The 16850-nt window shown below is 43.9% G+C and overlaps 1 long non-coding RNA gene across 3 annotated transcripts; it reads left to right on the top strand.

Annotated features, from left to right (window-relative positions):
• The first annotated feature begins 14 nt into the window (after positions 1-14).
• Positions 15-14589, top strand: LOC309358293. Of its 3 annotated transcripts, XR_014163420.1 has the most exons (4): positions 15-128; positions 1451-1576; positions 1797-1860; positions 2886-3277. It is a non-coding gene; the product is annotated as an uncharacterized lncRNA (long non-coding RNA). The 3 variants fall into 3 exon arrangements; XR_014163419.1 differs by lacking the exon at positions 2886-3277 and adding an exon at positions 14118-14589 and having other exon boundaries at positions 1451-1860; XR_014163421.1 differs by having other exon boundaries at positions 1451-1860.
• The last annotated feature ends 2261 nt before the right edge of the window (positions 14590-16850 follow it).

Raw genomic sequence — 16850 nt, 5'->3', positions numbered from 1 at the left:
AGTTCCCGCGTCGGCTCCGGCAGAGGGCGCGAGAGAGCCGGTGCCGGGTTTCGTTTCGCTTTCGAAGAGCGTCACTTCGGGCTCCGCAGCTCGCTAAGGCTGATGGGAGTTGTAGTCCGAGGCGCGAGGTGGGCAAGGCTTGTGCAGAGAGGCAGTGGGGGTGAGTGGTTAGATTTCAGAGCAGAGCCAGGGAGAAGAAGGGTGGCCGGTTTCTAAAAATAGGAAGCGCTTCACGGGGGGGGGGGATTTCCATAAATTTTTGCCAGTGCCAACACCCAGATGCAAATATAATTTGAATATAAATGCAACGACACGTTTCATTTGTAACCGAAAATAAAGCATTTTTTTTTTAAAAAAAGGCAGCAATGTCAGCAGGAAGTTTTTGTCGGGAATCTCAGACAAGTTCTGAGATTCTGACTACTACTTCAGCCCAAGATTTCCAGCTTGGAGTTACATAGCCACCATATCAAAATATCGGGACACTACAAACTGGAAGTGAAATCATTTCCAGGAGGGGAATAGGGAGGGATATGTTGACTGCAAGAAGATCAAACCTCTCCATTCTGAAGGAAATCAGCCCTGAGTGCTCACTGGAAGGACAGATCGTGAAGCTGAGGTTCCAAGACTTTGGCCACCTCATGAGAAGAGAAGACTCCCTGGAAAAGACCCTGATGTTGGGAAAGATGAAGGGCAGAAGGAGAAGGGGATGACAGAGGACGAGATGGTTGGACAGTGTTCTCGAAGCTACCAGCATGAGTTTGACCAGCATGAGTTTGACCAGCATGAGTTTGACCAGTGGAAGACAGGAGTGCCTGGCGTGCTCTGGTCCATGGGGTCATGAAGAATCGGACACAGCTAAACGATTAAACAAAACAAAAAAAGTTGAACCTACAGTTCATTTCTAATCTCAAAGGGCTCTCGGAGCGCTAGTTTGGAGGATCATATTTCAACTAAGCCAGTGGTTCTCAAACTTTTTTCCTTCCAGGCCACACTTTCACAATAAAAATTTGCTCGTGCCACACCGATTTTTTAAATTAATAAGAAATACATTGGAAAACAAACAAAAACAACTAGCAGCACTTAATTTATAAGATAATGCACAGCTACTTTATAATATGACCATGGGGCACCCAGAAAGTATAACACAATGCAGCTAAATAAGAACATGAATCATTCCCCAAATACAGTATTGACTGTCCTTGAATCTTGCCTCCATACTTGCCACCCTCTCCTGTCCCACCAGTGTGGTGTGCCACATCCTTTGAGAATCACTGGAAAGCCACTGGGAGTTTCTTGGCTTGTGGTAACAGTGTTCCGTAGAAGTGAAAGATGGACCTAGAGTGCTTTATCTTGCTTTAATTTCTCATCGTTCTACAGGATGGGCAGACCACATGCCTGCTGCAGATGCCAAAGGCATTAATTCCTGTTGCATTTATTCCTTCTTTGGTAGGACGGGTAATCCTGTTTGAGAAGCCCATCAGTGCAAGTGTCTCCATTGCCCAGGGAGAGAGGTACCGGTATTTGTCTGCAATTGAGCAAGGTAACTCACAGGAGTGTAGAGAGCAGAGGAGAAAGGGTGAGTTGGAGAAAAAATACCAGGTGATAACAATGCAGTGCTAGCGTCCTTGTATATCACTTCTTTGAAAGTAGCCAGTACAGTTTTTATTTTCTTCAGAGCTTGAGTGGTGTAGTGGTTTGAGTCTTGATCCAAGATCTGCTTCCAATTCCCATTTAGCCACAAAGCTGCAAAAGTGACCTTAGGTAATCACCATCCCTCCTCCTACCCTACCTTCCAGGGTTACTGGATCACAGAGGGCAAGAAAAAGGACCATGTATGCTGTTCTGACCTTGAAAGAAGAGGTGAGCTAAAAATGTTACAAATTGAAAACGGGTATACCTGGTAAATGTACTCACTTTTAAATAACACACCCCCTAAGAGGCATGCCCCATCATCCCTTGAATTCTGAGTTACCTTTTGGATCTGTTCCTTAGGACAGAAAATATCCAGCATGTGATTCTGTGCTAATGAATGAAAACTGTTAGATTTCAGACCTGTGCAAATCTTCATGCGTAACTTTGCAGGCGGGGAATATATTGTGTAAGTGACTCAGCCTCTCATCTTAATAGTGATACAAATCTGAGGTCACTACAGAGGTGCGATGTCATGGGAAGACTTTGGCAGAAATTCCTAGCCTCTTTTCTTTCATGGCTAAAAATTAAAAACAATAAAAATCTGTAGATGATTAAAAAGGAATAAAAATATGTTTTCTATTAGAATGCATGCTTGGTCAAATGGAGGAGCAATAATAAGAGTGTCAGATCATGCAGAAATATATTAAATATTGTGTGTGTATGTGTAACTGCTGAAGGGACTATAAAGAAACATAGGGGAAAAAGACCTATAAAACGTCAATAAAAGAGAATAATTTTATATTTAGACAATATAAATCTCATTGAGTATGTATGTGTGTGTACTTTATACACACACAAACATAACAAACCTGTCAGAAGAATTCTGTGCCAATTTATAAAAATGAGTAATGAAATATCTGCAATATTTGTCAATCCAAATTTTACAGCTCCAAAATAAGTGTTAAAAAAGGTGTCTGGAATGAAATACGCCCTGCATTAAGTTTTTAAATACTTGCCCAGATTTAAAGCCTCAATAAAATGTATTAAATCTTTTAAGGTTTTTAATGAATCTAGCACGTGTTTCATAAATCACAGAGCTTGGCTCAGCCCCTTTGTGTTTTAATAACTGTAAGCTAAGAAATTGCTCTGAGCTAAGACGAAACGCATTCCTATAACGGAAGGGGAAAACAGGTTTTTTTTAACAACAACAACAAAAATCCTTGCTCATTGCTGAGACTGACTTTGGCCTGTAGATCAGACCCTGTCTGCTGATCCATGGTTAACAGCATCAAGATGTGACCTAGTAGTGCAAAGGTAATATTATTAGTAATAACTCCAGAAATAAAAGAAATCTACAAGGAGACATTAGCAGAGACGTCGTTCCATCTCCTGATACATATCTTGGGGTACTATCATTTTTTATTCACAAGCGTCTCAAGGTATATTAAAATCAGCAAAAAAAGGAAAAGGTTTAAAATTCAAGAAACAAGAGGCATATTTAAACAAAACAAAGCAGAAACAATACAAAACAGGCACCCAGCAGAGACCTAGAGAGTAGACAAGGTTAGGATTGCACTGTCACTTAAGTCAATTCGTTGTGATGGGTCTCACTGACCACACATCCCTCTGCCCCATGCTTGATGCCCTCCACATGTTGGAGGGCAAACGCCAGCCGCAGGAAGCCTGCTGTACTTGTGTAGTTTCATTTTACACAAATAGGTCAGACACCATCAATAATAACAACAAAACAGTCAAGGTATGAAAACATAAGACTTGTTTTCTCCTGCACTTTCTGACTGTAAGAACCAGTGGCGTAGCGTGGGGGGTGCAGGGGGGGCTGGCCGCACCGGGCGCAACATCTGGGGGTTAGGGTTAGGGGGCGCAAATCCACGGGTTAGGGGGCGCAAATTACTTGCCTTGCCCCGGGTGCTGACAACCCACACTACGCCACTGGTAAGAACTGCTTGACTGTGGAACGGTTTCCCTCAGAAGATGGTGGACTCTGCTTCCTTGGAGATTTTTAAGCAGAGGCTGAATGGATGGCCATCTTTCATGGGTGCTTTAGCTGAGATTCCAGCATTGCAGGGGGTTGGACTAGATGACCCTTGTATCCCCTTCCAATTCTACAATTCTGTGTAGCTGCCTCAAGACCCACCAGGGGAAAATGTAGGGTGTGTGTGTGTGTGTGTTCAACTATTTTATTCTTGTTTTCATTATAGTGTATATTGCTTTGAGATGCTTCACGGAAGGAATTAATAAATGCAATCAATGATAACATTTCATTTGAACCAATCGGGACCCTGAGACCATCATGTGAGGTGCCTCTTTGTGTGTCCCCTCCATAATAATAATAATAATAATAATACTTATTATTTATACCCCGCCCATCTGGCTGGGTCTCCCCAGCCACTCTGGGTGGCTTCCAACAAAGATCAAAAATACATTAAAATGTTACACATTAAAAACTTCCCTGAACAGGGCTGCCTTCAGATGTCTTCTAAATGTCAGGTAGCCGTTTTTCTCTTTGACATCTGATGGGAGGGTGTTCCACAGGGCGGGTGCCACTACCAAGAAGGCCCTCTGCCTGGTTCCCTGTTGCTTTGCCTCCATGAAAAGTCTAGAGGGTGGTGGCACAAGAATGGGCTTTTTCTGCGGTGGCTCCCCGTTTGTGGGTGCTCTCCTGGCACCTTCATTGCATATCTTTAGGTGCCAGGCGAAAACATTCCTCCATAATCAGGCCTTTGGCTGATTAATCCATGGCCTTTTAAATGTGCTTGCGAGAGGAGGGGTTACTGTTCTGTTTTTGCTATGTATTTCGTGGTCTCCTTTTGTGTTTTTATGCTGCAAACCTCCCCGTGATCTTTGGATGAAAGGCGGAATACAAATTTAATAATAATAATTAATGGAAATAATTGTGTTCCAGTTTTAATTTGTACGTCACCTCTCTGTATTGCAATGCACAAGGCGGTTTGCAAGCTAAAGAAACAAAAACAAAAAAAGGTGCAAGATCACGGTTCACATCACCCAACACAAACCAAGAATGTTTCTCCTGTTGATTTATGTGACCTGCCAGGTTTATACCAGGTAAGGTGTTCCCGGAGGTAACTTGGTCTCCATCTATTCAGGGCTTTATATACCAGTAGCAATAACTTTAACTTGTCCTAGTATCATATCAGCAGCTGAGGCAACTCTTCCAGCACTTCAATAACTTTTTTTTTTACCCCCTCCCAAGACACACCTTGCTGTTTTGGAGCCAGTGAAAAATTACTCTGTACTTTTTACGAGCCAACAAACCGAGACAAGTTCAAAGGTCTTTGAAATATTCTCATTAACACTATTGACTCCAGCCTGTCTGCAGAGGCAGGGCCAGAAAGCAACCTCCCCCCCCTTTAATGCATAGAGGTGCAATATTTTATTTCTTTACCTTTCCTTGGCCTGCTCCAAACTCCAGCGACAAAGGCATGGGAGGGGTGTGACTGGATTCAAACAGGTGGACAGACACTGCCCTTGGCAGTTGCTTGAGCTCTTTGTCTATTGTCTTAAAGGGGAAATCAAAGGTTCTTAGCTCCTTGCCCAGGGAATCTGGTGGTTGTGTTAAGCTCTGCAGGAGACACGTCCCCATTCTGCAACCCTGCACTAAAGTGCTGTGTAAAAAGTCTGTCTAACCTCATTAACTGCCACAAGCAACAATACTGAGCTGGCATTAAAGGCAATTTTGAGCTGGTTGGTCATTAATCACCACTTGACAGTCATAAATAGTGGTGAACCCCCCCCCCCCAATCTCTTTTCAGTTTAAGGTTACCTCTACTTAGACTGGTATGAGCTCATGGAGGCAGTGTTGGTGAGAAGCTGTGGGTCGTTAGCTGTTAATAACGTTAATAGCACATGCACTGAGGGACAAGGAAGTTCTGAAATAGGGTCCAAGTCCTGGATGAACTTTTAGGGCGTTCTTGGGACCACGGGGAAAGTAATAGGAGGGAGAAGGGAAATGCTGAAGAGCCAAGGGGTTTCTTCAAGGTCTCCGCTGCATGCTGAAGAGCCTAGCCACTTTTTAGTTTCAGCTGAAACGGAATAGACGCTTGCCCCTTCAGCAGAACAAGGTGCAGCAGGCAGACTTTAAAGAAACTCCAGGCTTAACGCAACATTCTCCCCTCAGAGGGAATGCTGTGCTCTTATATCCCATTCACAAAGGAAAAACTGAAGCAGCCACTGACTGGAGTGCTAGACCAGGGCCAAATTCACACTGTATGCATTTAAAGCATTACTATGCCACTTTGAATAGTCATGGATTCCCCCAGAGTATTCTGGGAGCTGTAGTTTGTCAGAGGTGCTGAGAGTTGTTGAAGAAACCAGAGGCCTTTCTCCTGGGCATGGTCGGCCAATTGGTGCCAAAGAAGGACAGAACATTCTTTATGTATGCAACAACAGCAGCAAGAATACTCATCGCAAAGTATTGGAAGACACAAGATCTACCCACTCTGGAAGAATGGCAGATGAAGGTGATAGATTATATGGAACTGGCAGAAATGACTGGCAGAATCCGAGACCTGGGAAGAGAGACGGCGGAAGAAGATTGGAAGAAATTTAAGGACTATCTTGGGAAATATTGCAAAATTAATGAATGTTAGAATGATGTTGGTTTAGAAATTAAGTGGTTTTCAGCTGTAATGATTAAGAAAATTGGAGGGGAAAAAAGAAAGGAAGGTTGAAAATTAAATGAAAATCAATGGTGAGGATTTGCTGAATTAATAAGTAGAATTGGAATACAAAAAGGGGAGGTATGAGGAGGTCTGGGAAGTACGTTATAAGAAAATAAGTGAATGAAATTTTATTTGTTTTTAAATTGTTTTTTAGTTTTGTATTTTTCTATTTTTGTTATTTTTTCTGTTTGTATTTTGTTTTTATTATTGTTTTTTGTATAACCTTTGAAATGTTAATAAATATCTTTTTTTTTTTTTTTTTAAAAGAGAGTTGTTAGGGTGCCGCTATTCCCAATTCTCAGAGTAGTTTAGCAATGAATCCTTATTCACAAAGAACTCTCTGGATCTGCCACTAGCTTGGTGGCATTTAGACAAACTTAAAGTTAGCTATGAACAGAACGGTAACGAATTAGCTTCTTTTGTAGAGGGATGAATCTAAACTGGAATGAGTTGATGTCTGGAGCAAAACTAGTTGCTTTTCCAGCACCAGAGGGGGGAAAGGTTAAGAAGACGTTATCATATTTTAAAACGTAAATTGCTTTGAGGACCTGTTGCTCAGAAAGTGGAGAATATACTTAATTTATAAAGAAACGCTGACATAGGAAGTGATTTGAATGCAGTGCTTGCCCCACTGTCAGTAGAAAGATGTTATCTAGCAAACGATAGTGACTAGGATGGAAACGTAGAAAAGTGGCTTAATCTACATGTTAGGCCATGAATGTTAATCTACGTGTTAAGCCAGGTTTTGAGGCAGGATGCCACTGAAACACAATTTTTCTGGAGCAACTGTGTGTGTGTGCTCTGACTAGCTTCTGCTGTGGTTAGGGGATTCCTGAAGGGATCTAGGAAGCATCCAGAAAGGATGGTGGATGGACCATAGGTCTGATCTAACAGGTCCCCTCCTACGTTCCTGTTTAGGTTTTTATACTTTGCATTTGTTTGGAGATGCTAATAACAAAAACTACAGTTCAGGCTGGGTACCTGCTATACCTTTGAAGCACATTTTCATCACCGCCACTAGGAACCCTGGGAACTGTAGTTTACTAAGGGTGCTGGGAATTGTAGCTCTGTGATGGGGCTGAAGTACACTTCCCAGCGTTCTCTGTGGGGCAGCATTTGCTTTGAACGCACTTTAAAGGTTTGGTGTGCGCACAAAAGCTTTGTGTAGAAAAAGTTCCTGCAAAGCAAATAGTTTAAGTTGGCTCATGTGAGGAAGAGATAGATTATGCTGATAAAGGGGGGAAGAGAAGGAGGCAGGTAGATGCTGTCATTTTTAATTTAATTTGCACCCCCTCCAAAAAACCTCTAAGGTATTCTAAGTGCCTCCTTGCCTTTGATTTTATGGAAAGTTGCCACTTGCCCATAAACATTCTCCCAAAAAACATTTTTGAAATATGTTAAGAAGAAAGGCAGATAAAACGAAGCCCTTTTGAGACTTCCCTTCCTGTCAAAAGAGCCACCTTTCAACTCCATTTGATCAGGCTAAGCATGCCTGTAAATAGTAATCACGCTTCTATAAAGTATTTCATCTTCAAGGCGCTTTACAAACAACCTATTTAATAATTATTAGGTATGGCTATTAGGGAAGATTAGGAGCGCCTCGTCTCCTCCTTCCAGCAATTTTGCCCAAACTCATTGGAACGGAAATGTGCCATGAGACAGGAAATTAAAGGCCTTTTCAGAAAACGGGGAGGGAGCGTTGGATTTTATTCTTAGCACGTATTGTAAGTGGGCCTCACCGCAACGAAATGCACGACGTTTCAGCCAGCCATACCCTTTTCCAGGACATTCCATTCCATTCCCCACACCCAGTCAGCCAGCATGCTATGGCTACTGAGCATGCCCAGTCCTCATTGGGTTGCTTTGATGGCATTTGAAGAAGGGAACCAGCCCAGCGGCAGTGAGGGAAAGAGCCACCATTGAACAGCCATGACCATTGCCACCAGAAAGGGGCAGAGAAGCCCTTTCGCCTCTTGCTCCCTCTGTGGCAGCCCCCGCTGCCTGAGAGTCTCAAGGGCTGTCACCTGGAAGAGGGAGCATGCTTGTTTTCTCCTCGGAGTCAAGTGTGAATTTCATGCTCTTTATTCAGCTCATAATAGCAGTAATGAAACTTTCCCCAAAACGTCTAGCTATATATACATTATTTACACAATGGGCCCCACGTGATTGGCTAATTCTGGGCTGCTCCTGCAGGCTAATCAGGTTGTGGATTCACCTCCTCCAGAAGCCTGATTGGCTGCTCCTGCAGGCCAATCAAGTTGCGGATTCACTTCACCCAGGAGCCTGATTGGCTGCTCCCGCAGGCCAATCAGGTCGCTGATTCACTTCCACCTGGAGCTGGATTGGGTGCTCCTAGGGACCAATCAGACTGCTGCATTCTGGATCCTATTGTTCTAGGATTCAGCTCAGTACATAACAGTAGGACTTCAAGCAATGGCTTCAAGTTACAAGGACACTCCTTCCTTGGAGGTTTTTAAGCAGAGGTTGGATGACCATCTGTCATGGATGCTGAAGAAGAAGAAGAAGAGGAGGAGGCGGAGGAGTAGGAGGAGGAAGAAGAAGAATTTGGATTTAATATCCCGCTTTATCACTACCCGAAGTAGTCTCAAAGTGGCTAACATTCTCCTTTCCCTTATTCCCCCACAACAAACACTCTGTGGTGTGAGTAGGGCTGAGAGACTTCAGAGAAGTGTGACTAGCCCAAGGTCACCCAGCAGCTGCATGTGGAGGAGCAGAGACGCGAACCTGGTTCCCCAGATTACGAATCTACCGTTCTTAACCACTACACCACACTGGCTCTCTAGCTGAGATTCCTACATTGTGGGGGGTTGGCCTAGATCGTGGGTAGGCAAACTAAGGCCCGGGGGCCGTATCCGGCCCAATTGCCTTCTAAATCTGGTCTGCGGTCGGTCCTGGAATCAGTCTGTTTTTACATGAGTAGAATGTGTCCTTTTATTTAAAATGCATCTCTGGGTTATTTGTGGGGCATATGAATTCGTTCACCCCCCCCCCAATAGTCTGGCCCCTCACAAGGTCTGAAGGACAGTTGACCGGCCCCCTGCTGAATAAGTTTGGTGACCCCTGGCCTAGATGACCTTTGGGTTCCCTTCCAACCCTAAAATTCTCTGTGTCAAAGTCAAGAGCTCCTGTCACCCCTAATGATTGGCCATGCTGACTGACAGTGATTGGAGCTCACAGGTTCCCATCTCTACTTTGGAGGAGTGGCTGCCCAGGTTGGAGGGTTACAAAACAAGCAGATGGCAAGGCAGTTAAAGGAGGGGAAAAGCTGAAGAGGGAGCCCATATCCATGCAGGTGTCCTAAGCAGGGGGAGACCCTAATCCAGAACACCCTGATCAAAGAGATAATGCTGACAGGAGGGATTAGGATCCAAAGGAGAAGCTTCAGGCAAAACCTGATGAAATGACAGTGGGGATTAGAGCTGGAAAATAACCTGATACAGAGGAGTAACTTAAAGGAGTGTTGTTGACTGTGAGAAGGGCGAAGGGATGGATGGACGATCCAATCAAAGGAAAGGGAGTGGAAGGGAAATTAAGTTTCCAAAACACACTTCCCGCAAGCACTCAGCTGGCTCCATAAATAAACAAATCACTTAGGTAGTTTGCAATCCCTGTACAGTACACACTTCCTTGAAAGTAGGCCCTGCTGAATTCAGGCGTAGGATTGCTCTGTTTCTAACAGTAAAAGGGAAAGGGACCCCTGACCATTAGGTCCAGTCGTGGCCGACTTTGGGGTTGTGGCGCTCATCTCGCTTTATTGGCCAAGGGAGCCAGCGTACAGCTTCTAGGTCATGTGGCCAGCATGCCGAAGCCGCTTCTGGCGAACCAGAGCAGCGCATGGAAACGCCGTTTACCTTCCCGCTGGAGCGGTACCTATTTATCTACTTGCACCTTGAGGTGCTTTCAAACTGCTAGGTTGGCAGGAGCAGGGACCAGGCAACGGGAGCTCACCCCGTCGCGGGGATTCGAACCGCTGACCTTTTGATAAGCAAGTCCTAGGCTTTGTGGTTTAACCCACAGCGTCACCTGTGTCCCTTTTGTAACAGTTAGTCCCTGCTTTAAAATCATTTGAGCATTCTGCTGCACCACTTGCACTCCATAATCCAGCTTTATAGTGTGGCTGAAACCTTTAATCAGTTCTAGGAGGGAGAATGCTCTTGTGCTTGCAGGCTATCCATAGGCATCTGGTTGGCCACTGTGAGAACAGGATGCTGAACTACATGGGCCACTGGCCTGATCCTGCAAGTCTGCCCTTAGATACAAACTAAAACCTCTCTCATTGACTGTACTTTAAAATATTACGTGCTACCTTGGGATTCCTCCCCCCCCCCCGACATGTTGGAAGGAAACTATCCCAAAATAAATAAAGAATTCCCATGAATAATGCTTTTGCAGCATACATCCCATATAGATTGGGCAAAGGCATTTAAATAGGTATAGAAGAAAAGTCTGATTCAGCAAAGCAGTTCATTCCTAAATGTGATCTAGGAATCTGGCCTGTTTCTGCAGTGTACTTGCGGCTTTGGGACCTGGCACAGAAAGGAAACACCTGGTTTTAAAAGGGGGCGGGGAGAGAAATCAAGGTTTTGTAACACAGAATAGCTCATAGGTGTTGCGGCCTCACAAAGTTGAAAGGCAGAAATGAGAAATCATGTTTCACAGGATATTAAGTGCCAGGCCTTATCCAGTCTCCCGGGGCAAAGCCAGAGGGAGAACTGCAAACCCGTTTCTTGGCTGTGAAATTTCAGCAGAGATTTGCTTCTACTTCTCCTTTCCATTCCCACGTGGGTCACTTCCAGACCATTATTGAACATTTACTTTAATTAGCTGGCACAAAATTTTAGGGGAGGTTAGACCTTGTGACCTGTTTGTGGGTCACGGGATGTTGCATCAAGCTAGCGCTAGCCAGTCTCCTCCAACACCATAATTCAAAAGCATCAATTCTTCGGCGATCAGCTGGAGGAGACTCTTGAGAGTCCCATGGACTGCAAGAAGATCAAACCTATCCATTCTGAAGGAAATCAGCCCTGAGTGCTCACTGGAAGGACAGATCGTGAAGCTGAGGCTCCAAGACTTTGGCCACCTCATGAGAAAAGAAGACTCCCTGGAAAAGACCCTGATGTTGGGAAAGATGGAGGGCACAAGGAGAAGGGGACGACAGAGGACGAGATGGTTGGACAGTGTTCTTGAAGCTACCAGCATGAGTTTGACCAAACTGCGGGAGGCAGTGGAAGACAGAAGTGCCTGACGTTCTCTGGTCCATGGGGTCACGAAGAGTCGGACATGACTAAACGACTAAACAACAACAACATCGCTAGCCAGCACTTTCCAGTGCTTTACCTTATTTACTGCAAAATGTCCGATTTTGTGGTGGGAAGCAGCTTAGCTGTGCAAGAGCTCCAAATAGACTTTAGTTGCACCACCTGAATATGCTAGTATCTGATTAAATCCTTATCCGTTTTCCCCTGTCCCAGAGTGGGTGAATGTGGGAAGCCAATAGGCAACAGCAGTTGGGAGGAGAAGGACCAACTGGTAACAATATGGCGGCAAAGGGAGTCTGGCGGCCTCAGTCTGAAAGGGAAAACTGAGTCTTCGTCCAAGGAGGCTCAGTGACTTTGCATTCAAATTCCTGTGGGGTGGGGAGTGAGGGTCAATGAATATGTCAGTTTCAGTTTCTTTAAGGTGACATGCACTCTACATTTAAAGCACTATGATACCACTTTAAACAGTGATAGCATCCCTCAAAGAATTCTGGGAGCTGTAGTTTGTATAAGGATGACTCTTCCCCTCACAGAGCTACAATTCTAGATCTCCAGGCAAATCTGAGAACTGTGGCTCTGTGAGGGCAATGGGGCCCCCCTAACAACTCTCAGCAGCCTGTTGCAAACTACAAACTACAGCTCCCAGAATTCTCTGGGGGAAGCCAAGACTGTTTGAAGTGGTAATACAGTGGTACCTTGGTTCTGAAACGCTTTGGTACTCAAACAACCTGTAACCCAAACACTGCAAACCCGGAAGTGTTCCAGTTTGCAAACTTTTTTCAGAAGCCGAACATGCTCCGTTTTGAGTGTTATGCTTCTGTTTTGAGTGGCACACTTCCCTTTTGAGTGTTATGCTGAGGTCTGTTTTTGCTATTTATTTTGTGTTTTTGCGGTTCTTTTTTGTTTTTGTGACAGTGTGGAACCCAGTTCGGCTACTGGTTGATTGATTGTGTGACTGCAGTACATTGTTTATTGCTTTCATTTTATGGATCAATAGTCTCGTTATAGTAAAATCCATGTTAAATTGCTGTTTTAGGGTTGTTTTTTTTAAAAAAGTCTGGAACGGATTAATCCATTTTGCATTACTTTCTATGGGAAAGCGCACCTTGGTTTTGGAACGCTTTGGTTTTGGAACGGACTTCTGGAACGGCTTAAGTTTGAGAACCAAGGTACCACTGTATAGGGTTTTAAATGCATGGTGTGAATGTGGCCTCAGTTCCTCATTTTTTCCAGTCTTAAACTCCGTTCTCTATGTTTCCACAGCCAAGTTGTCCCTCTTTAGTTTCCCTGTTGTGCAAGAGTGGCAGCAACGTGCTAACACTGGGGGAATCATCACAGAACAACTAGTAAAGTGGTCTGGTAGAAATACACCACCAATGCACTAGTATTGCATCAGCGACATGTTGTAGAATACAGGTATGAAGACAATACCAGTCTGAAGGGACCCTCGATCCCCATGTCACACACCTGCAGAAAAACACAAACCCCCAGCCCTTTGGAGGAGACCCAAGACACAGTTCACAAAGCAGGGTGTATCACAACTGGAGGAGAGGAGAGGAAAGCAGGATATGCATATCAAATATAGAAAGAGCTGAGCTCGCATTCTTCCTTTATTAGGAACAAGGGACTGCCCAAGCTGCCTCCGCAGTAAAGAGGTAGGATTGGAGCTCTGAGAGCATTCCGCCATCCCTCCCTATCTCACACACAGTTTGCCAAGAGGAACATCTCCGCGTCCTTAATATGTGTTAATACTTCTGTTCCTGATTGATGGGTTTATCTTTTTGTGTGTGTTTTCAGCTGCCTCCTTTATCTCCCCTGTTTTTAATATGCCTTATTCCTGTAAATATTGTTCTTTTATCTGCGTAGCTCTTGTTCAGACAAGCTTTTGGCCTATTAGGTTAATATGTGCGCTTAATATGTGTTAATACATCTGCCGCTGATTGATGTTTTTATCTCTGTTTCGTGTGTTGCTTTAGCTGCTCTTGTTTTTGAATGGCTCGCGTGATCTTTTTTTCTTTTTTTTAAATGGTGTTGCTCTTTTATCCATATTTTACTGGTGATTTGATTGAACTTGTATATCTGTTCTTGTAAGCTGCCATGGGGGACATTTGAGGAGGTGCACGATACAAATTTAAATAATAAATAACCTGGGAACACTTCACTAGGTTGCATCCAATGCTACTCTTACTCAGAGTAGACCCATCGCAATAAATAGGCGTGGCTAACTTAGGTCTGTTCATTTCAATAGGTCTACTCTGAGTATTAGTTGGCTATGATCCAGGGTCCCCCTTATCAAAAAATGGCAGGGCGACCCAATATATTCTTATTGTGCCTTTTTGATGATTCGTACTCATAATGCTGTCAGGGCAGTCACACATGATTCTGCAATCAATACTGTTTGCACCTGCAAAAAAGCTGCTTTATTTTCAGGCAGTGCATAGTCTCTTTCTTCTTTCTGCCATAAATGTTCTGGTCTTTTTTTGTCCCTGCTTTTGTTACGCTGTAGCCCCGCCACAGAGAAATTACCCAGTTGCATTGGGGAAGCATTGCAGAACAAATTAAAGCAGAAGACATCCACTGCTAATTTACTGTTATGGTATCAAGAACACAGCTGCAGTAAAGCACCAGTCCAGAGAGACTGAAAGTCAACTTCCAAGATAATATTGGGACTTCCAACCCAATCAATCAATCAATCAATCAATCAATCTTTATTGCGGTCAATAGACTTCCAACCCATTTTTTACAATAGTGGAAGTTCCAAAACCAGGCAGAGGGCCTTCTCGGTAGTGGCACCCGCCCTGTGGAATGCCCTCCTATCAGATGTCAAGGAAATAAACAACTACCTGACTTTTAGAAGACATCTGAAGGCAGCCCTGTTTAGGGAAGTTTTATTCTGTTTTTAGTGTTCTGTTGGGAGCCGCCCCGAGTGGCTGGGGAAACCCAGCCAGATGGACGGGGTATAAATAATAAAATTATTATTACTAAATGTAATATTTCTAGATGTCTTAACTGTGTTGTAACATTATCACACTTTATTTTAAAATAAATAAAACATCTTTTTATAAAAGCAACATATATATAATCAGTTCCAGTTTCAACACAACGTTTTCCTCACACATGCCTCTCTAGAAATCATTTCCGCAGCAGCCTGGCTAGGATCCACGTAACTTAGGAATTGGCACCAAGTGTGAAAATATTGTTAAAGATGCCACAACCCTGAGTCTTCTTTCTGGGGGTGGGGGGACCTTTTTCAACTTGAGGGAAACCTGAATACTGAATGAAATTGGGCTGATTCAGAAGGTGGGTGGGGAATCTGGGTTTGGGCCAAACCAGGCCAAGACAGCCCCAGATCATCCGAGCGAAGCAGTGCTGTCAGGGAGAAGGGGGTCTGCTTAACCAGCATGTTCCCTAGAGAAGGTGCCACTTTAAGGTGCCACTGGAAGGAATTTTTTTGTTTTGACTATGGCAGACCAACACGGCTACCATCTGTAATTGTTATTCATGTTTTTATACCGTAGTTTATGCTGCTTTTATAATTAAGTGTTTTAAAGTGTTTTAAATTTGTTGTTAGCCGCCCTGTTTTTGAACTGGGAAGGGCGGGGTATAAATAAAAGATTATTATTATTTATTATTATTATAATAAGATGCTGGTCTAGATGGACCTTTGGCCTGACCCAGTCGAACTCTTCGTATGTTCCTATGGCCATGGTTTCTCACGCTCCCATCTGAAGCCCATATGTCTTGTCACAAAATCATAGAATTGCAGATTTGGAAGGACCCATGAGTCCAACCCCCTGCAATGCAGGGATCTTTTTGCCCAACATGGAGCACAAATCTTCGGATTACAGCAAAAGTGATACTTTGATCAACCCCGATACCTTTTTGCACATATCACCTGAGTAAAAGGACTCGCCGCCTTGCTCACTGAGTCACTAACCCACTTGGATCATTCCTGGATTCTAAGCAAATATCCTCACGAGGCTTCAGCAGGCCTCCCAGGTATGCCAGAAAGTAAATGCCGATGGAGTGTTTTGCCGCTGGGGATTTATCCTTGCGGTTCATAAAGGAATAGTTCTTGCTTTCAGCTTCAAATGCCTCTCCGACATATCCCAAGATAGACACCTAGGAAGGGAGCGGTGATTTTCAACCTACCCCCCACCCAGCACAATTCCATCTCCCACATTGCTAAACGCCCTTTCAGAAAACCATTATTCCATCCGACAATATGGTGAGAGCCTTCAACCCCCTCCCTGGATGCCTTTTTTGACACCATTTTGAAAAGGAAGTGGGGGAGGGAGAGAAGAAATACTTAACAAATTAACCGTCTATCAAACATTATTTGCGGATGATGGTGCCGAATTGTGTTCAAGTATGTCCAGCCTCATTAAATGTCAGCATTAACAATACAGCACTTGGCAATCAAGGCAGAGCCGTGGCTGTTAGTCATTAATCACTCTCTGACAGGCCTGAAGTGGAAACTAGGAAACTGCTCACATGTGTTCTGTGTACCTATTTACTCGCTGCCGCAATCACGGCGCGAACCGTTTGCTTTGACTTGCTGCCTACCAAAAGCTTAGCCATGGTGATAAGGAGAAAGGGCCCTTATTTCATTTCTCTGGGATTTATGGGGTGCTGAAGCCGTGTGAGTGTGTCTCAGGATATAATAAATGAAAGACTTGTTTACTACTGTAAACAGTTTAATAGCACATGTATAGCGATATTGTCACTTAGGCTTATTTTTCACAGGAGGGTGAAACACTGTCTGGGCTGTACTTAAAAAACTAACCATTTGGTGGAAGATCCTAGCCAAACTGATATATATATAATTCGAGGATTATTATTTTTTTTAAAAAGGGGGGGGGGTATGGAGGAGTATTTAATTATCTGAGCCTCTCTGGACTCTCCCCCCCCCATTTGATGTAACCTGGCAACAGGGTGTTAACAGGCCACTCTCATTGCCTTTTATTTTCTTTGGATTGATAGTAAACTTTGGGTTACAGGCAGCTCAAAAAGGTTGAAAACCTCCGGCCTAAATGATCCTGGAAATCCCTTCCAACTCAATGTCCCCCTGTCTCCTCCCTGGGTGACAACCTTTTTATGGTCCATTCTTGAAGGTTTGTGCTCATGGAGGTATTGCGGTGGTTATAAGCTTTGCAATTCCAATTCAGTACTGTTTGCACCTGCAAAAGTTTTGGGACTGCCGTTCTGCTTCCTTTCCAGTGCCCCATGACTTCCTGCT

This window comes from Podarcis melisellensis, assembly GCF_964234715.1.
Source record: "Podarcis melisellensis genome assembly, chromosome: 15".
Taxonomy (NCBI): domain Eukaryota; kingdom Metazoa; phylum Chordata; class Lepidosauria; order Squamata; family Lacertidae; genus Podarcis; species Podarcis melisellensis.
The sequence above is the reverse complement of the archived record's forward strand: the minus strand, read 5'-3'. Positions and strand labels throughout refer to the sequence as shown.